We start from the raw sequence: 22,074 nt of genomic DNA, 5'->3' as shown, positions 1-22,074 counted from the left end.
TATGGTTAGCATGATCTAATATATTAGAGAATGCCATTAGAAAATAACAAGGGCCATTTTATGATTTATTATCTGCAGTTCTGTTTTTAAGAACAGACTTCATTCATGGCGTGAAACCCTGGGGATCCCATGAGTAATATCTTTTTAAATGACAGGAAATCTTACTGGTTATATTATATGCAGCTTTAAATGTGACTACTTTTAGGACTTGTAAGTCTGCAGCATTTATTTTCCTGAATTGTATTCCTGACAGTGAGGAGAAGGTTTTGGAACACCACTTAGATGATTTGAATAATAATAAAAAATAAATAAATAAATAAGAGAAATGTAGAGACCTTGTTCCGACCCCAGTCAGTGTCGCCTGTAAATTAATGACACCCAGAGGCAGGCAAGTTGAGGGAACAGTTTTCTGGAGGAAGTGCTCAGTCACTGCCACTAGACGTCAGCTTAACTTTTCTTTTAGGTTTTATCTTTTTCTGTGCGTGCTTAGATTTACTAGTAGGGTTCATATCTGATGCCAAAATGTATTCTGGGCAAACAGATTGCAGCTGTAAGGGATACAGTGCTCCTGTCTGTCGTGTGAGCTCAGCTCCTGAGGGTTCCTCCAAAGGAACACAAGGTTCAGCAGGGAGCACAGCAGAACACCCCCACACTCAGGTCATTAAGTCATGGAATATACATGCTGTAATGCATCGGGTGAGTGATCGGTGGGGGGTGGTGGGGGGGGAATCAATCAGCACAGCATGTAACAGCAGTGTGAAGTAAATGTAGCCAGATTTGATTGAATGATAAAGAGGATGAAGGATGTTGTCAAATGAACATTAGTAATGATAGCTGATTAAGTGCTGTGCCAAAACTAACACGGGGCTTTCTTTTGTGACTGAATAAACACGTGTTTATCCAACGAAGCCAAAACACAGTAGCTACGCATTTGGGCTAAGACTGGAAAATTACATTTGAAAATATTACATAGCATATTTTCAAGTTTGCTCTAACATACTGGCATTTTAACACAACAGTTCCCATAACACTACAACTAGCTAAAACCTGGGTGTGTATCGCCAGTTGGGCTGCAGTTACTGTACTATTGCTTGGTCATCTCTGGGCTGTAGAACTTTACCTTGCACTTGCTGCACTGTAAAAACATTTACCAAATGTTTTAAATCGTAGATTCATTATTATTATATTTTATCATAATTATTATATTTAAATACTGATAGCAGACGGACAAACAGACACATGTTCTTAGACAAAGTAGTCCAACTAAGAAAGCTGGGAAAAAAAACACATTCCTGAAGATTATCCAAAGGCAGGCTGCGGTATCTGTCAAGGCTGTGATAGCACCATAGCAGGACACACAGGGAATAGGACCCAAGTGCAGACACCGGGGCAGAACTGATGCAGGTAAAAAGGTTTATGAGTGAAACCAGGGGGGATAAAGACTTACGGGATGGTGAGGCAGGCAGGGGTCAAACTTGGGAAAGCAGTCCAAAAAGGCAAACAAAACCAACAGGGAGCAGGCAAAAAGTAAAGTCCAAAAACACTGGGAACACTGGAAACGCAGGAGAAACATGCAACAAACTGGCACTGGAGACAGGGAAGCAGAAGAAGACTAAATACAGAAGCAAGGTGGGGATGATGAAGGGCAGATGAAACTAATCAGAGCACAGGCGGGAAGTGAAACAGTCTGAAAGGTGAGGAGAGGTAAGTACCAAAATTGAAACAGGAAACATGAAACTAAACACATAACTGTCACATTATCTGCTTTTTTTAGTGTTACATACAGCAGCCTGAACTCTTTAAAACCTGTTTTTCTCTCTTTTTCTTCTTTTGAGGGCCGCATATCAGAATCAGAATCAGAAATACTTTATTGATCCCCAGGGGGGGGAAATTGTACACCACCGGTGCTCCTATTCAAGTGTAGAAAGCAGCATAGATTTAGAAATAAAAGTATGTACAAAACAATACACAGAGGAGACATACAGAGGTGAGGATGGACTCGATTATGGCGGTGAAGAAGTGCACCATCATTGACTTCGGCAGGTTGAATTTCTTCAGCTGCCGCAGGAAGTACATCCTCTGCTGGGCTTTCTTGGCGATGGAGCTGATGTTCAGCCCCCTGTTGAGGTCCTGTGTGGCTAGAAAGCGGGAGGTTTCCACAGTGTCGGCGATGGGAGTCACACAGGGTGACGGGGGGTGGTGGGTGGGGCTAGGTTCTGGGTCCTGAAATCCACAACCATCTTAACTGTCTTAAGGGCATTGAGCTCCAAGTTGTTCCTACTGTTAGTATTGACATCTGCATGTGAACGTGTTGAAAAATTGCAATAATACAGAGACACCACTGCATCCTTTATAATAATTGTGACTGGTGTAATTACAGTGCATTTGCCTGAGTGTGTGTGTGTGTGTGTGTGTGTGTGCAATTGTGTGTTCATTTGTCCCTCAGGGTTGATTGACACTACAAGATTTCTCCAAATAATTAAGCTGCTATTGTAGCGTCTTTGTGTAGATCAAGGAGCTCGGAGACAACCCTGAAGCAAAACTGCAAGGGGAGTTTTCGCCCCTGATCTCCACACCATTTGTGTGGGCTGACTTAACTGAGTCGACATCATATCAAAAATCTTGCAGTGCGACGCCCCTAACCTGTTGTCTCTTAACACAACAGATAGAGCTCCTGGGGGTGTGGGTTTCCTTTTAATTACTTTGCCTCAATAAGCAATTTACATTTGATAAGGTGGCTTACAAGACCCACCAATTAATTCTCACAAATCCTTTTTAATTAATGGGTAGTGGAATTCAGGGCACATGGATGAAATTGATTTACAGCAGCTACAACACAAAGTATTTAACCTCAAAAGCCATGAGGAGTTAGAGTCTAACTTTCTTCTAGTCTATCAATCGTACTAATAGTTGCCCATGGTTAGACTAGTGGGCACTGGGGTAAAAATGGGCTGGTGGGCCTCTATTCACGCAAGCCACCCATCTAGAACTTCTAGAATCATACCTTGGAAAATGTTTGCTGTGTGAAAATGAGTTTCTGGTAATATTACTGAATTCTAATTTATTGAGTGATGATTGATCATCATTGACTGATTTCTTACTGTGAGCTGAAACATGCCCCGCTGACTAAACAACGCAGAATATATCCGCACCTTTCGTACACCCGTTTTTAGTGAACAATAGCACCAACCTCAATGACAAACGCGTTGAGCTTAGTGCATTTCCTCTGGCTGCTTCACAATAAAAGCCCACCCCATGATTAGATGATTTTGAAGGCTTTTAGTGTGAAGCAGCATGAGAAAATGTTTGGTTTGCATTTGCAATTGAATATCATTCTGATTCTGAAAGGCCAGCCGTGAATAGTATCAAAAATGGGGTTTGCTTGAATGAAGATCTTAAGAATTACAACTTTACAGCCCATACCATTTCATATTTTCATAGGAAGTAGTCCCAAGTCAACATCAACCAGCCTTGGGTTCAGACCCAAAAAGTGCATTTCCAAGTCAAGACCAACACATCTCAAGTCCTGTTACCAATCAAGATCAACAAGTCGCAAGCCAAGACCACCAATTGCTGAGTCATGTCCCGAGTCAAGACCAACAAGTTCCGAGTCGAGTCCCAGGTCAAATCCCAAGTCAAGAACCCAAGTCCCAAGTCCAGTCATTATTGAGGACCACCACCTCCCAAGTCCTGTTACGAATAAAGATCAACAAGTCCTGAATCAAGACCAACGATTCCTGAGTCTAGTAATAAATTAAAACCAACAAGTCAAGTTCTAAGTCAAGATCAGCACATCCCAAGTCCATTCCCAAATCAAGACCAAGTCTGGAGACCTGTCACAAATCAAGACCAACAAGCACATAGTCAAGTTCAGTGTCAAGACCAACAACAAGTCGTGAGTCCAGTCCCAACAAACAAAACATTCTAAACTTAGTGGTCCTTGCAAGGGATACTGATATTTGAATTGTATGGAAAGAAGGGTGCAGTGTGACTGGGAAACAGTTATTGAGCATTTCAGGGTCAAACTAATACAGAAACAAAGAAAACAACGGAAAATATAAAGTTGGATTTGTTGGCATGTTTTTCAGACAGTCAGAAAACAAGTAGAAGGACCCCCTCCACCTCATCCCATACACACTTTTAGAGTTATCTCGTACTCTGCGGATTGATGAGTTTTCTTCAGCCTGGTCAGCCAAGTGTAAAATCCCGTGTAATACATTCCTTTTTAATTTGGGTCGCCATCAGTCGCTGCATACCAATGCAGTCTTGCAAGGCCTGCATGTAGGTGAGGTGGCTCTTTTCTGCATCATAATATCGCCCCAGTCTGCTGACTAACAACCCCTCTCGGCATTTGACTCAAATTTAGATCGCTCTACCAAGCAATGTCTGTGATCCTGAGCGTTGGCCTGTTAGTGTAAGCGTATGTTCAGGTTACACTGAATTTGTCCAAACCTCGACCTATCTACAATGAGCAATTCTCTTTGTTATTACATTTTAAAACCATAAAAAGTATTAGACTATTTCTGCCCAAAGCTTTTAGTAATTTGTGTATGGACACACCTCACAACAACGGCCACTGTGGACACATACAGCAATGACAGGACAATGGCACTTTGAACTCTTGAATCATTTATGATAAAGACATCATCATGAGAGCGAGTGGTATAGAACCAGAACCAGAACCAGAAGGAGGAAAACACCAAACATGGTCTCTCGGTGAGGCATGGTATGTTAAGCTTCTTGTTTAACTTTTGTTAATTAAAGTATTGAAATGCGTTTTTAGCACAAGCAGAGAAGTCAAATTAAGTAGAGCAGCTGGCAGGTTGGAGACCCCCAGTGAATCAATGTGTAGAAAAATGATATAGAAACTAGATTTTAAAGAAAGAAATACGACTGTCTGGAAAGGGCTGTTGGGCTGAAATACCTGATACGTAATATGATTCATACACGATGGAGCTGGAGGATTTAACACTGATTTACTTCAGTGTAAAATAAGGACACAAGCAAATTTTTTTTTTAGCACACTCTGGGTTATATATTGACGAGCACCAGATTACCACCAGAGTATTTCATCACTGGAGCGCACTGGAACCAAAATAAACCAAGCACCGACAAGCACAGCGAAGATCGGACCACCAATACATTTCATTCGTACACTATACATGGTATGTTGTACCTAGTCCCGGCCACTCCTTGTTCTGAGCTTCTCCCAACAGACGTGGATGTGGCCACATGTGTTTTTAAAATGATGTTAGCGATGCAATACAGAAACAAAAAGGGCTGGAGCTGTGATGAAGGCTCCAGCTGTTTACAGGCCATTAGCCCTCCTCAGCCCTGCAGCTTAATGAGAAAGAGGGACAGGCAACAGAAAAGACACGACTCCATCTCATGCCGACAGATAATCTTCACATTTATCTGTCTGTTGATCTATTTATTCTTCCCTCTCTTCCTCTGTGCACTCTGCCCCTGTCCTTTGTATTCCCCGTCTTGCCGAAGTATAATTAGATTGATAATTGTTCAGGCTTGTTCGTCTTGTTCGCGGACGCTGGCAATTTCCGTCATATAGGGTGATTCTTCTTCGGTATCAACTGAAAACTTCATGAAAGTTTGGGGTAGAGGAGAAACGGAGCATGCGCATTTGTTCATTTGAAGTTATAGAATCCTTACAAGAAGACTCCACTGATTGAGCATTGCCTTATATAGGAGGGCAAGGCCTTTGGGCTTTGGAGCTGGACCACTGACCACAACCCTCTTGTATTCACGAGCCAGGTGCGACATTCAAATCAGAGACTGACGAGGTGGTCATTGCTGGTAAAAGATTTCAATCTGGAGATTGCCCTTGCAAAATAGTGTCTGAGGGGTGGGGGGGCTTGTTTTGGTGGAACATTTGCACAAGGGGAGGCGAGCCCTGGCATCGCTGATGGCTGATAGCCAAGGCCGATGGGGTCGATGTTGACAGCGGAACCTCCTCAGCCTGCAAACAAACAGTCAATTCATTCACAGAGCACATTTAAAAACAACAAACTTTGACCCACAATACAACTTGTCCACCTACAGTTTGGTCTAGTAGCAGCTAATGTAGCCTTCCTTGTTTTTTATGAATAAAGCGGTGCAGAAGTCCAAGCAGCTGCGGTGTCCGTGTTTGCCCGATCAGCGACAGTCAGCCCTGTGAACCACCCCCTAGTTCCTGATCCTTCAGAAAGTACTGCCCCCACTGCAGGGATTTTTTTTGCTTCCTGGAACTATCCGACAGGAACAAAATTTAGCCCTTGGTTCCTTTGGCAGAAACACAGGTTTAGTTCCTTAGTTCCTCAAAAGGTTCTTGGTCCCCTTAGTCCCTGGGTCGGATGGAAGTTTGGTCTTCTGAGTAAAGGTTGAACGACAAGAGGCACGTGCAGCTCCTCATAGCTTAGCATGCTTGTCCCTGAGGCAAAGTTATCTGGTTTCACTGCTAGTCCAAGGGACGAAGGCTCAGGACCTTAACGTCCTTCTAATCTCAGGCCTCCGATAAGCAAAGAGGCAATTACCCCTTATCAGAGAGCCCCCGGGGGAGAGATGTGGAGGAGGATAGCGTTCCCTTCATATACAGAGGCGTTGCGTTGCGCTGGGGTTGATGTTGATGGGTTGTTAGCCATCATGGCTGAACAACAGTCCAAAATCTCCTTGACGTGATTCATCTTAATTGTTTGTGCTTCTGGGAGAGAGATGAAGTCAGACCAGAGGGGAAGAGATGGCGGATGGAGATGCTTTTATTCTGAAAGAAACATCTGGAAACAGAGGGAGGGACCTATGCAGCACCTTTCTTTTTTTTCTTTCTCTTGCTCATTTGTCAAACTCCTTCACAGCTTCTTGCATAAACACACTCTATCACACACACACACACACACACACACAAACATATGTCTTCATTCGCCTCCATATTGCCTTCATAAGGGTGTGTGTGTTGTGTGTGTGAAGGTTGCTGCTGAGTGTGCTGTTTTCTCTCCGCTGTGCCACACTGCCTGCTGGCAGAGGCTGCTGAAGCCTGAAGAATTTGTCTTCATTCCATACCAAGGCCCCCCCCAAATCACTCTGACACGCACCAGACACAGAAACACTGGATGGGGTCCTGTGTGGCTGAGCGGAGCAGGGCGGGTAAATCACATTACAGCAGTGTGTGTGTGTGTGTATGTGTGTGTGTGCGTTGTTACATTTTACAGACAAGTCTATGGGTATTTCTGTTGAGCCTGATGGGTAGAAAAGAATCAACAGCTTGAGCCTCCATATTTCTGTTAGCTTACATTTATTCATTTTTTTACGTTTTTGGAAAATTGCCAACCTTAAAAGTCTGCCAAATGAGCTATTAGCACAATAATAAACAGATAATGGCGGGGTCCCTTATAAAAAAATATCACAAAGTTAACAGCAGTAACCCAGCTGGTATAATTATTCTTTATATTTGAAGAAAAACTGGGTTTGAAAGCTGAACCTGAGACAAAATGACTTGTTAAGATGGAAGTTACTTGGCAGTGAAATATGAGAAATTCCATCAAATCACAGCCTATTTCCTCGCTATCAGCAGACGGTGGGCTCCCCTGCTGACGCCACCCATTACTTTTAGAGAATGTACATTGTATTACGAATGACCGAGTGGACACAAGTGGCAAGACCAGACAGATTGGAGTAATTGGAGTGTCTGTTATCAAGGAGAAACTGACGGAGGAGGTGCTCTCCGGCAGGCGGAGGGCGGGAGAAGTTTTACACACATAAAGTTGACGTGGTGGCCTTTCCTGTGCTGTGACACGACCTCACTGTGTATCTATATCTTCATATATCTTTATTAAAGATATATATATATATAGAGAGAGAGAGAGATTCAGCAGTGTATTGATGAACCCATGCTGCTGTCCCCTTCTGCCAGCTTCATCTGACATCGCCACCCCACTCTAACCGATTTCCACGGGGGAGGGGGATTTGACTTTTCCATAACCGATCGCTAGAGACCAGCATATCCGCCTGAATCTTGACAACACTGTGAGAACAGCTTGAGAACAGCAGGTGTTGGTGATTGGCTAATCAACCAACCCCCCACCCCCAGCAATCATTGGATAATCATTTTTTAACCCGAGAAACCCGCTGTTTCAGGTCGTGATTCCAGACCAGAGTCAGTCAACTCAGTGGAGCGGAAGGTCTGGACCCCCAGGCAACTGGCAGAGTTGAAGTGAAAGCATTTACACTTACAGTGAAAGCAGAGATGTTTGGGTTGATCACAGCTGGAGGTCGCCCTTTCCAGCAGATAGGTAGTCTGTATGAATGCGGAGGTTATTCAGTTCAAGTGTTTGGGGGGGGGGGGAAAGATGGGTTGTAAGCTGTTGACAAGTTGTAATAAGTTGTAACCTTAGGATTTCAGTCCTGGGCCCCGATCTTAAGAGGGCTACAAAAGCTCTCAAACTTCCACGTGTTTCCACAAGCACTCCAAATGTCGCCGAATACACTTATCTGACTGTCTGCAAGCTGTGCTGTGTATTACAAAGACATGAATATGCAGGTCATCCATCGTGAATGTCATCCTGCCATCAGTTTTGCGTCAGACCCGCTGTGGCACGAATAACAAGCTGGAAATATACCATCGACCGGGAATTTCAGCGAGAAGAGATGAATATGTTGGGGGGAGAAGAGGACAATGATGACAGGAGCTGGCAGGTATAATTTCACATCAACTGTCGCTCACCAAAGGACATTAGCTGGAGCTTCTTCAGACGCTCGTAGCCTCCTACAGGCTGGAGCGACGTGTTCTTCTGTCATCATTTCTAAGAGAGTCTGACAGTAAGTTAGATTTGCAATGCTTTCGGGAAACAACTCTTAATCTCTAAAGGTTTCTACAATGTTTTTTTTTTTTTTTGAACATCTTAGCCTTAAGATGCTTTTGGGGAAAATGGGGCTGTGGTTGGTTCAGCGACACACGTGGGTTACTGGTGACTCGTTGCTAAGCACTCGTTGAGCAGCTGTTTCCTTCTCAGAAACACAACAGAAGAGGGACCGGTATATTTGCAGTGCTGTCGCAGTCTGCCATTCCCCCCCCCCCCCCCCCCCCCCCCATTTGGGTTCCCACTACACCCGTTACAAACTCAGGTTGTTGACAGTTGAACCCTTTTAATGTGAAGCAGCAGTAGGAAATGTTGGGTTAGCATTAGCAGGAATTTCATGCGACTCTGATAAAACTGGAGGAGAGTAAACAGTGAGGCTATCAATAACATCAAATTACAGTGACACGATATAACACCAGTTGAACGATACAGCATGTAATTCATGCTTTCCTGTGAATCCAGCGCAGGAATGGCGGAGTCCGCCACGAACAATGAAAACTCAGAGGTAGACAGTACAGAAAAGTAAATACATTGAATTACTATTGCAGAAAAATGGCAACCACACAGAATATTAAAGACAGGGTTTTCGTGAAAGTCTTAAGGGTACTAACTTTTAGGTGGTATTTAAATGAGATCAGTGATCACTCGGGAGACCATGTAAGATAAAGCTGAATTAGTGTTAATGGCATCCAGAGTATGGCGGAACACTGCAGCCATCATAACCTGGTATGAGCTGGATCCGGACAGAATTCATTTCTCAGGGTGATGTGCGTAATCAAATATTAATGCCTTATGATTGGTCTTACAAATTCAGAGAGTTAGAGAATGTTCTCTTCACATTTGGATTTTCCAACATGCAAGATTAAGATGGTGGTTTTAATGTTGCTGAGATGTAAGGACAGCCCCCCCTTGAGTTTGTTTTTTTGGAGTAGTGCAGTAGATCCGTAGATCAGTAGCTGCTGCTTTCTCATCCATATCCGACCACTGGCACTCCATCCAACACTCAAGTCCCTCTGGAGTGGTTTCCAAATCAATCACATCGGCAGAACGATTATCCTGCTCAATCACCAGATGATCACCTCAACACGTCTGAAAGCTGAATCACACACATACTCGCTCGCAATTATTCATTTAGCATAAACCAAGACTCCATTACAACCAAAATAAAGTCACTTATTTATTGCACCAATAATAAGATATTTGCATTTGAAATACAGTTAAGGAAACAGGTTTAAAAGAGGGAAAATATTGTGATTCAGACAATTATTCATTAAACGGTATTAAAAAAGAAAAAAAAAATAGTGTGATTAGTTAGATCCATCTAAATGGTATTGACTAAGCTAGTCAATCTGTAATTAGACCCGCCCTCAGGTTCTCCATCTCTGGCTGGAAGTCAGAGTTGTAGTCTTTCTTTTTGGGCACGAGACGGAGTTGTGGCAGCAGTGTGTGGATTGCCACGAGTTCCCAAGAGCATCGTCTCTTAAACAACACCCTTGGTCGGGTCTTTATAGTTTAGTTATAAGGTATGACTTATGTGAGAGTGACAACTTAAATGTGTACACACACACAATAACAAAACAGATTTTTCATCAAAATATGTATTTCACAATTGAAATGCCCCAACGCCCTTAATGGACCACAGACCACTGACCTCTGTCATAACACATAATGAGAAACAGTCTTGTCTGATCCATCCCTGGCAATCTTACGCAGATATAGCCAGCGCCTCGTCACGCTGCTGGCGTTTGTAGAAGAGCGCAAATACTCTGCGCTCCCATTGCGAGCCATTCAAAAAAAATACGCTGGTCTCAGGGGGAAAAAAAAAACAAAACGCTTTGGAGTATACGAGAGCCACTTTTTGAGAGAGTCAACATCGCAAGGTGATTACTGCTCCGGCGTCAGGATATCTCCAGTCATCTCCAAATAAGCAGATCTGCAATCACTGCGCCAGCGAATAAGAAGATGATCCTCACGCTCAGTTTGGTTCACTATTTCGATGCCTGCTGAGGCTCTAAACCCAGACGAGTGCGTGAGTTAAGGGAGTGACATAAACACCTCATAATCACCAGATATCAGGCCACGTGAGGAGACGCTTTTGATTAGTAAGCTCTTTCGTTCTCACTGTGGGGGAGAGACAGGGGTGACTTGTTTTCTTGTAAGTTGTTTTTTGAAATATTAACACCCCACAGGAAAAGGATTTCTGCTTCAGCATTTAAAATCCTGAAGATTTTGCATTCTAAATATCCAAAATGTTGAAGGCATCTGTGACAGGTCATTCTCTGATTTTTGTTGTTGTTGTTGTTGTTGTTGTTGCCAGCAGAGTCCTAATCGGAAAGTGGAGAAGGAGCTGCGAGGTTTTGCGAGTCCACAAGCGGTTTTATTATCTGTGAGCTGCTTGGGTCAACAATGGCGGAGCGATGCCCTTGTAGGGGCTGGATGGCAGGGTGGTGGTGGTGGTGGGGGGGGGGGGGGGGGTACTCCAGTCAAAGCACAGAACAGCGTGCTACAGACACTGAAGCCAATAAAACATTGTAAGACAAGCTGAGCATGTCCTCTGCAGCACACAGTCATGACAAAGAGCATTCAAGGGGGAACAATGCTGAAGATATCACTGCGTGTGTGTGTGTGTGTGTGTGTGTGTGTGAATGCACATACATGCTCGCTCTGTGTTCTGTTTTTCTTCCGCGACATGTACACTTTGTTCTGTGCACTACTGCAGTCTCCACACTGTTACCCCACCAAGGGGGCGTGCACAGGCTGGCCTGTGGCCCTCACTGATTGCCTGTTATCAGGGCCTATGTGTCCCCTGGCCCTCTGACGCCTGAGTCTAATCAAAAGGAAATCTGACGATGAGTTGTCTTCTCTTAGGGCTGATTTGATATATATCAGGTCACCGCACCCCCCCCCCCCCCACTGCAAAAAAAAAAAGGAAGAAAACTAATAATTGAAAGTGAGATGGCAGGGGAGGACCAAAGGGCAGAGAATGGTAGCAGCCAGCACTTCACTTGGAAATAAGGCACATCCAATCCTGGTACAATCAGGAGAGCCAGAGCAGTATTCTCCTCAGCCCTCCCTCTCAATTTGTATTCAGAGGGCTTGAGTGTTGTTGCTCAGACGAGAGCAAATTCAGTACCTCATGCAGGAGTCCCTTCGCCGATGCATTTTGCACCAGCCATAAAATGACCCCCATTTCTTCCTCCTCCGTGTTGCATTCAAAAAGCTGCATCAACAAACAGTGTCTGTTTGAGTTCCACACGGCGTGGGCTCGACTGGGATTCGTTGAATTGTCTGACGTGAAGGTGCACAAAGCAACTTTGAAAATATATCTATTAAAGTACAAATAGAGCAAGAGGTTATTCAGTCCACATAAACATGTGCTTAAGCCAGGGGTTCCCAAACTGAGGGAGTTACAACGGGGAGGGGAGGGGGGGCTGACAGTAGAAGTAAACATTTAGCGGATGATGATCCAACTGCGATTGCTCCGAACGTCACGGGCTCAATACAGCCTGAGTCAGACAGATCCCGATGCATCTCGTCTCACGATCAATTTGGCAGACGAGATGGGTTTAACGAAACTGGTTATTCTACGTAATGGGGGTGGGGGTGTACATGTGCACCCCCACACCTCATACTATGCTGAAAGAGGAAATACACGTGTGAGCTGCTATTTCAAACAAATCAGCTAACATCAGCATGCTAACATCCTCGTGATGAAAATGCTAACATGCTGATGTTTAGCAGCTACATTGTTGACCATTTTCACCATTTCCGTTTCGCGTGTTAGCATGCTAACATTTTCAAAATGAGCACTAAACTAAGTGCAGCCGAGGCTGATGGGAATGTCTTACCCGTTTTTTGCGGCTATTTGGTCATAAACAGGTATTTAAAACTTTGACGACAAGTCAGAGGATCCCTAAAGTTATTACAACTCATCCCTAGGGTGGCGTGAATGCGTGCACCAAATCTCATGCCGCACCACCCAATAAAGACGGCGGTCCGTGCACGAGGCTCGGCGTTTTCTCCAGATTCTGCAAATTAGTGGTTATCTGCCTGTTTGTTGCAATTCTGTTCACTCAGAACAGTCTGGCATTACATACTGCAACGGTTACTACACACAGAAATCACGTCAACTGCAATTGGCTGACGTCCTGATATTGCCTCTTACAATGTTACAATGATATATCTATATCTGTATATCTGCAGAGGAGCGAGGCAGACAGAAGAAGTTAGGGAACCACTGCATTAGCTGATCCACTGCAACATCTCTGACACAGCTCATATGTCAATATTTGCACTGCCTTAAGTCCAAGTCAAGCCCGTTTTATTTATATAGCCCAATATCACGAATCACAATTTGCCTCAGGAGGCAATATGAAGTAATTACAACTAATCCACTTACTCTAATGACTCTTAGCAGGAAATACATCACCTCAGGTTGCCTTTGACTTATGGAGAAAGCAAGACCTTCCCCCCCTCCAGTAGGGAGCGAGAAGCGGAGGGTATCAGAGGGGCGAGCCGCGGGGACAACACTGAGGAACAGTGTCGGGATTTGGGCAGAAGGCTGACGGATGAAAGCGCTATTACAGGTCAATTACGACTCATTTGAGGGTTTCACAGCCGCCGCAGGCATTACACAGCCAATTGCACAGATGATGGCTGTAAAAATGAAATGAGTGGCGGTGAAGGAGATGGGTGCTTTGTGCTGTCTTTGTGTCACCCGAAGACCCAGCGGGCGGAAGGCAGCCAGAGAAAGAGGCTGAAACACAAGGAGAAACAACGCTACCCGGGGTCTTATAAGCTCGCAGTTCTCCCCTACAAGGACGTTTATCCGTCTGTCGTGGATCTGCAGAGCCGCACGACTCAAGCATCTCATTAAGTATGCATTGCAAGATAAATATGACAATTTATTAACTATGATTGTACTCTGCTGGTTGTCAACAGGAGGCCAGACGTACATTTTTTTTTTAAACAAGATCCACGTGCAGCGTGACGTGTAAATCCAGACTTCAAAATAAAAACAGTCAAAGCTAGGTAACCCTAAAACTAACTGAACTTCTACAGACATTAGGCACCGAACTTACTAATTCAATCTTTTAAACAAGATAGCATTTACTGTAGCCAAGGTAGCTTAGCGCTCCAAGACTCAGAAACCTGGATCTGGAACGGCAAGGTATATAGGGCGCTTTCCATTCAGCTAATTAAGCTTCCCTCTGTACTCGCTCCTCCTTCCTCCGGCACCTGGCCCATGACATGGAACTTGATTGCTCTTGCACTTGACCCTTGTTGGTAATTTCCTGGCTCCAAATGACGTCCTTGTGGAGAATTTGGTAACATGCAAACTGATAATGTATTAATACAGATCAGGCGACACGACGCAATTTTGTTTGGGGAGCGATTGTTGTGACTTTACTCGACCAAGGGCCGACTCTAATATCACAACAAAAAAAAAACAATAAGTTGAAAGAATTGTTTTTAGCTCTTCATCATTTTGTGCATCATGGCAGAGCCCCTAATTCGTCTTTTAACTTATATTCTTGTCTGAGACTTCCAGAGTTTTAATGAACCAAGAGATACTGCTTGTATTACTTTTTATTTGTGCGTCAGACAAAATAACTTTGCTTGAAATTTGTTCTCGATTAAGCCTTCTTCCCTTTTTATTTCTGTATCATGGAGGCAGCAGGAGCCATGTATTATTCATCGCAGCGCGAGAAATGTAATTTTACGCGCCATCAGCTACCTGCAGCCTTAATAACCGACTTTATTTAAGTTGCATTATCCATCCGGGATATAAAGAAGAAATCCTCACAAAAACAAAATAATGAGTCTACATATTCAATAACTGTAAGAGGAACTGCAGTGGCTCTGCTATCCATAACTACGCTTGGACTACGCTTGGACACTTAACCCATAAGAACCCAGACCCATTTCCCCTTAAAGGAAAATTATGGGGAGTACACCACAGACCAAGCGGACCACATTGAAGACATTTCTGATGGGGTTTTTTTTTATACTACCCCTTAATGTCAAAGATCTGCGATGGTACATATATACGTTACATTGGGCGTTTATGGTAAATTTACTTGTTTTATTGTTTTATATTCATTTGTTCAAGAAATATGGTCAAAACAGGTTGACTGTATACAGGACACACTATTAGAGCATTAGAATCGTTAAATGGGTTTTAACTTACCTTCAGTATCAAAATACAGGCTTTTTGAAATGAGTTGCTTCCTTCACTTGTGTTTACATGTCACACCACCATTTTGAAAAGGTCCCGACCTGTCACGGTCACATGACTGTGACATGACCACCACACCAGGATGTTTCGTATATGTCGCTCAGGGACTTGATGAGTTAAGATCAAGCACAAAGCTATATAAGGAAGATTCTGGGGCCTTTGAGGTGTGTGTTACACTGGTGTCACCATGGGTTCTTATGGGTTAAATGGGAAACAAATACCTGCTGCTTTCACATGATTTTGGGGAGTGTTGAGGAGAGACCTTGATAACATACATACAGACTACTGTGGATGTGACCAAACTGTGAGTGTTTTCAGTGGGAGCATTATTGGATTGTATAATGTTTACACAGACAGAACTAACCAAAGATAAATTAAAGATCATTTCAGCCAACTCATGTAGAAATACCTCATCACTCCCAACAAGGAAACACAAAGCTGCACAGCGAGGGAGTGGGGAGCGACGACACCAAGGTCCCACCCAAGGAGAGGATAGACTCCGAGCCTACAGGTGGATGCTTGGGTGGAGGAGTGGTTTATGAAAAATGCCATATGAACAGCAGCAGTAACAGCAAATTGACTGCATATCTTTGGTGAGGCAGCAGACATCATCTCTACACTGGCAACTGTCTAATAAAAACATACTGAAGTCACGCCACTTCAGCTCGCAGGAGTTCCTGTTTGCACTGTGACCACAGAAATGGAGACGCAATCACCTGGGGCCAGCTGTCCAAAAGTAATACGGTTGCATTACGGCTATCGGATTGGATCAAATCTTGAAAATGGGTCGTTCAGAAGGAAATCTGGATTCGAAAAATTGGATCGGATCGCGTAATCCAAATCCTGTTTTTAATCTGGATAAAACCCTCAGTTTGTGTTTTAGTAGGGTTGGGATCAATTTGATCATTCAGATCCCGGCTGAAGGATGGATTCGAGGTGGATTTCAGGATCAAAATGTCTTAAAAATCTCGAAATTGATCAAAAATGCACTTGAGTCGTGTAGTTTAAATACATTTATTTACATTTTGTACTTGATTTGTTTAACTATTATTGGGTTAGGGTTAGGTTAGGTTAGGTTAGTCTTCAATTAAGCCCCCCACTGACCCCACCCTGTTGTTACCATTCAGAGCACTGGTAATCCGGATTTGGTGATCCTAAAAAGTTCCAACTTTCTTTGAAAAACGGGTACAAAAGTAAAGACGGACTACCTGATTCCTGGTCAGAAAAAAACCCCCAAGGATTTCCAAATCCAGATCATTCTGATCCAGATTAAATTGTTTGAACAACTGGCCCCTCAATTACTATATACTGAAGGAATTGATTATTAGTAAGTAAGATCTAGAGTCTCTGAATATACATTGTTGCCCATAAACCTCTTCTCATGAAATGATTGTGACAATGTGATTTATTCTTGATAGATAGAAGTGTATATCTTCTCAAAACTTTATTGATCAATCTCTTCCAAACATAGCACAGTGAAAATGAAACCACAAACAAAATTGGGGGTATTGGACAATAGGATTAAGGGCTTTGTTTCAATTTTTCAACCTTGGTCAATTCAACAGGAAACACATATTCGAGAGGATTTCATGCATAAGGATGTCCAATATTACTCTTTCAAATGTCTCTCGGTCACTAATATTGAGTATGGCCACCCCTGACACGGATCAATGCGTTAAGACGTTGCGGCGTACTGTCCTCAAGCTTGTTGATGCCGTCAATGGGCAGGGCGTCCCACTCTTCGGTCAGATCCCGGGCTAATTCCTGTAGACTCTGAGGATTATTGTCCCTCTCATTAAGGGCTCGGCCTAAGGCATCCCAGGCATTCTTGATTAGGGTTCATATCAGGGGAGCAAGCAGGCCATGGCATCTGCAGCTGCCCTATGTGCTCTTGCGCTGTCATCTTACAGCCTAAAGTTGTTCCCGTAGACCCTTCTTGCGTGTGGGAGGCAATGGTTCTCCAGGATGTCCCGGTACACGACGGCGTTGACGTTTCCATCCAGCAACACCAATGGCGTTTTTCCTCCATACTGCATACCGGCCCGTACCATCACTGAGCCGCCACCTCCTTGAGTGGTTTCCTGGATGCAGTCATCGCAGAGGTTCTCGCCACGTAAACGCCGCACCCTTTGTCTTCCATCTATACGGTCAAGGATATAGCGGCTCTCATCCATAAAGACAACGTGTCGCCAGCACCCAAGCTGTAATCTTCTGTGCTCCCCAGCCCAGCGAAGTTGAGCAACTCTGTGTTGAACAGTTAGGCGCGGACGCTTGGTCATTCGTCTTGCTCGGTAACCATGCTGAAGCAATCTTCGATTTACAGTTTGGCGGTGTCTTCTCCACGAAGGCGGCTCGCCGGCATCTTTCCGATTTCTACGGCACAGATTGAGCAGTTGCCGATCATCTCGTCTGGTAGTTAGTCGTGGTCGTCCTGGAGATTTTCGTAGCCTCAAGTGACCCTCCTCTCGATGACGTTTTGAAGATTTTACAGACCGCGCTCTGCGATATTCCAAGGAAATCAGCAATGCTGGCTTGTTTGTGTCCGTCCTGTCGGAGTGCAAGCGCTCTTCGGCGTATTGCCAGCTGCGCCGGACGAGGCATAGCCCAGGGAACTTCTGTGTCAAATTTGGTTGAAAATGATACAGCCAATTCTGAAAACGTGGACTTGCTGCACACAGACTTTAAGCAGGAAAAGGACAACACAGCGAATGTCTTGCCTTTTATAGCGCCAAATAATTGTTAAGCATGAATTTGTTTCCCCTGGGTAACTGGGACTATGTAATCATTGCACCTGGTCAAAGGGGATTACTGATGTGTATAAATAGGAATAAAAATGTGTCTGAAAACAAAATGATTCCAACTTTATGGGCAACAGCGTATATATATTTCAAATATGTGGAGCAATAGTGGAAGAGGATAAATTGTCTACCGTGTTTAAAGGGAATGACAGGAGCTAATGGTATTTGCCATTGGCGTGAGTTGGCACTGGACATTGCACTGGGCCCAGTTTTGGGAACTTCTTGGAGAGCCAGCCGGTGGTGCCTGTAGTTTCTCTGGCTCCACCCACTGAAATTCAAGACAAGCCTTGAATTGACCTGCACACATAAAAACACGCAACTGGGAGTCTTTGAGCTTTGGATTGCTTCGCTGATGAGGAGAGTTGCTCTTCACTCCCAATTCATTAGCCCAACTTGTAGAGCGTGCTTCTGTGTATCCTCACATCCTGCCTTTAATTAGGCGTGATTTAAATGTTGTGTTAGTGTAACTCGCGGTTTCAGCCCAGATGTGAGACATACTTACAGAACTGGGTCACCCACTTCACCAATAAATGGAGTGCATCAGATCAGGAGAGTGGCTGGTGGAGGGTACCTCCTATTCCTCCTGGAAACAGAGTGGGACCCTCAAACCAGACTGAATGCGCTTTGATATTCTACTAAATTGGAAGTCAACCCATAATACACCTCAGATTTGATCATTTTTATATTCATGGAGACGGAAAAATGCAAACTATGCAGAAGTAAGTACCTACAAACTTAATATCTACTATACGTGTGCAAAAAACAAAGTGCCAAAGAATGCCATGTGTATTTTGGTACCAAATGTCATTTGGTGAACTTGGAAGACTCCAATGTATTAGCACTATGTACATACCAATATGCAGAACCAAAGCAAAGTCATCAGACTCAGAAATACTTTATTGATCTCCGGGGGGAGAATTAGATACAGTACTGGTGCGCCCATTCAAGAGTAGGAAGCAGCATAAATTTAGCAATAAAAGTATGTACAAAATATAAAAAATAAGAAATAGAAAATAAAAGAAAAAAATACCACGTCTAATCCAAACTTTGTAGTCCAACCATTTGGAAACCAGTTTTAACCTTTGTTTTTAACCTCTGGTGCACATTCAGCGCCTTGTCTGCGTTTCTCTCAATTTTCTGTTCATCTTTTATTATGGGAAGCATTTTTAGGAGCTGCACGGTCATCGAAAGTAACAAAACAGTATAATATTTGTTTTGAATAAATGCTCTGTGGTGCAGACTAAGTTCAAGATAGGAAATAGCTAGGTAGGTTAATACTGTGAAATTGTGACTATTTCCCCGGGCGGACGTCCAGGGGTGGGCTATACCCTTGAATGTCAGTCAGAGCCTCGTGACAAGAAACGTGAAATGCGGGTTTAAAGCACAGCTCTGGTCATTCTTAAGGAAAGATCAATGAGGAACACGGAACCAGACACATGATGCAGGTGGACAGATAGTGCTCAGTAATTGTACAAGAGACTGTAGTGATCACTGAGGGATGGGAAACGGGATGCCAGCTGGCACGGCCAAAGGAAGTCTCTTAGTAGCAAGCGACTTTCATAGTAAATGAATGGGGGCAGACCTGAGCAGATGTCTCATGAGCCAAAAGAACCGAAAATAACTGTGAATGATGATGTTGCTCTGTGTCTGCTGGATGTGTAAATAAACAACTGTTATTTCCTATCAACTTAAAATATGTCAACGTTGTTGTCGGTGTCAGTTATTGCAGGTTTAAGATGCCAGAGAGTGTAGATAGGAACGTTAGGAGCGCTTCCTAACTGAGACTTTTGAGTAGTATTAGTCAGAACAACAGTGAGGAAGACCTGCAGATAATTTGGCGTAAAGAAACTGACATTAGTTCAAAAAGAGAACAATGACATGCAGGAGTTACAGTCTAATTTTAACGTCAACATTCAAAAAAGTGACCCCTCAAACAGAAGTCAGCCAATAAGTAGGAAGGTCCCTCATGTGTGTGTGTGTGTGTGTGTGTGTGTCTCCTGAGGCTTTCAGACAGGTAGGCTTTGCAGCGGTGAACTGTTGTGACAAAGTCATTGCTCATTCTGGTTGTTTGAGCCCCTGTGCCCATTCCCACTGCCAGAGATGATGTCTTTGTTAAAGCGCAGGTTTCATTAATATTGGAACAAAGTCATCGCTGGCAAAGATTAAAAAAAAAAAAAAAAAAAACCCAAGGAAAGGATAAATAAAGCTTTGTTGAATAATGCAGCAAATGAATAATTCAACGGCGGAAAGAGGGGGCTGTGTGAAACAGGAGGCTATCTAACGTGGAAATTATGGATGTCTTTATTTGTCTGTTTTCAATTTCAAGCAGCGGGGTTTTTTTTTTTCCAGGGTCGACGTGTGATATGACAAGCCTTTGGAATGGTTTTCATCGCGTAACCAGCGCACGCAGGGTAAAGGCTCGCGTTTTGAAGCCAGGCATCGGAAACAGTCGTGGAAGTCATGTTGGGACTGCCTAATTAACCCAGAGCTTTCCACTGTGGTGGATGGAATCTCGGAGAGATCACTGAAAACGCCCTCGAGCTTGCGCCGCTCGAGCCCACTATTTAAACCACTTTGAACTCTCGACACTGATTTTCAAAAGCGTAATTGTGTAGTAAAAGTGGATGAAGGGGGGGGGGGGGCGGGTTGATTAAAAAGCCAGTGTGTCACCGTCACATGTGATGATAAAACCCTGTCATTTATTGTGAAAAGTGTGTGTGTGTTCAGAAAGATGGTGAGCTGTCGCGCATGTCACAAAACTGACCCTAGAATATAGGTTACATCTAACGCAACTTGGTCACAGCAGAGGCCGGGCTATTAAGACCATTTCCATGGAAACCATTGTCGTTGTCATGGCAGTGTTATTGTAGTACGTGACAGGTGTATTTCTCAATGTTAATGTTCAACCAAAAGAAACACTGATATATTCTTATTCTTATTATATATTATGTTGTATTCTAACTTCAGATTATTCGTATTTCATCAGAGTGTGGTGATTACAGACTCCATAGTCTGTCAAACCCTTTTTTGAACTGGGGTCTTATTTTCATACATTTGTCCATAAGTTAGTTTTGTTGTATAGCTCCTGATAACATAACGTCACGTAACGTAACACTTACAAAAGTAATTGGTGAGATCTAAAAAAAATGTAGTCACGATGAGATCAATCAGGACAATCAGACAGAAATAGCTATTTACAGGAGTTTCAGGGCAATTTGTTGTTGTTGTTGTTGTTTTTGAATTAAACTCGATCTAAAAATCCACACATGCCACATATTTGTTGTCAAATTAAAGAGGAAGTTGCGACTTTTGTTTTTGAGATCGAGCTGTTTGTTTGGATTGAGTGGGAACACGCTCATTCATGTTAGGGCTCTCAGTGAACTGCAGCAGTATTCGAGAATTCTACTGGGGGGGGGTCTAGGGGGTTAAAATGAGAGGCTGTAATGTGTTTCCCTTTACTGTCGTCCCTTTTTCCTCTTCGGCTCTCTAGCCCTGCTCAGGTGTGCTGCGTGAGTGCCCAATGATGAGGTGCACCTGGCCTGGTGCACCTCATTAGTGGTTTGGGGCTGCTGGGCTTGCTGCCTCTCAGCCTGGGAATTTTTGTGTGCCTTTTGGTTGTCTTTATTTAGTGTCTTGGTTGTTTGTTTGTATTCATGTAATAAATCCCATGTCTTTGGTTGTTTTTTGATTGGGTCAGTGGTGGGGTTTTTGTTTGTCCCAAGGGTGGGATGAAAAATAAAAGACCTTTCCCTGCTTTTTTAAAAAAAGAAAAAATTGGACTACCCTCCATTCAGCAAAAATAAAAATTACTATACTCTCCCCCCCTTATCTTCACTGTGAACTGTGATCTCAAGTCAGTTCTCGGATCAGACTTGGTTTGGTCTGATCTCGTTAGCTCTGAGCGTCAAGTGTGTTCGGCTCATTCAAGACAAAGCTTTTCACAACCATCCCCGCTTGTCTGACTCACCTTTGTGAAACAATCCTCTGGCGGAGACAAACATGACGAACGCAAAGGAATGCTAATGTTGCTCTGTGTCTGCTGGGTGTGTAAATAGGCAACTGTTCGCTAACAGTTATTAAGTTTACTAAATCGTGAGCGTAATAACTCTATGAGGTGAAAAAATGTCGATGTTGTGTTTACAGCTTGTTCCGCCGCCCCCAAGTGGCCCCCAAAAATCAATGAACGCAGGAT

The sequence above is a fragment of the Enoplosus armatus genome, chromosome 20 (assembly GCF_043641665.1).
Source record: "Enoplosus armatus isolate fEnoArm2 chromosome 20, fEnoArm2.hap1, whole genome shotgun sequence".
NCBI classification, from domain to species: domain Eukaryota; kingdom Metazoa; phylum Chordata; class Actinopteri; order Centrarchiformes; family Enoplosidae; genus Enoplosus; species Enoplosus armatus.
Note: the sequence above shows the minus strand (reverse complement) of the source record.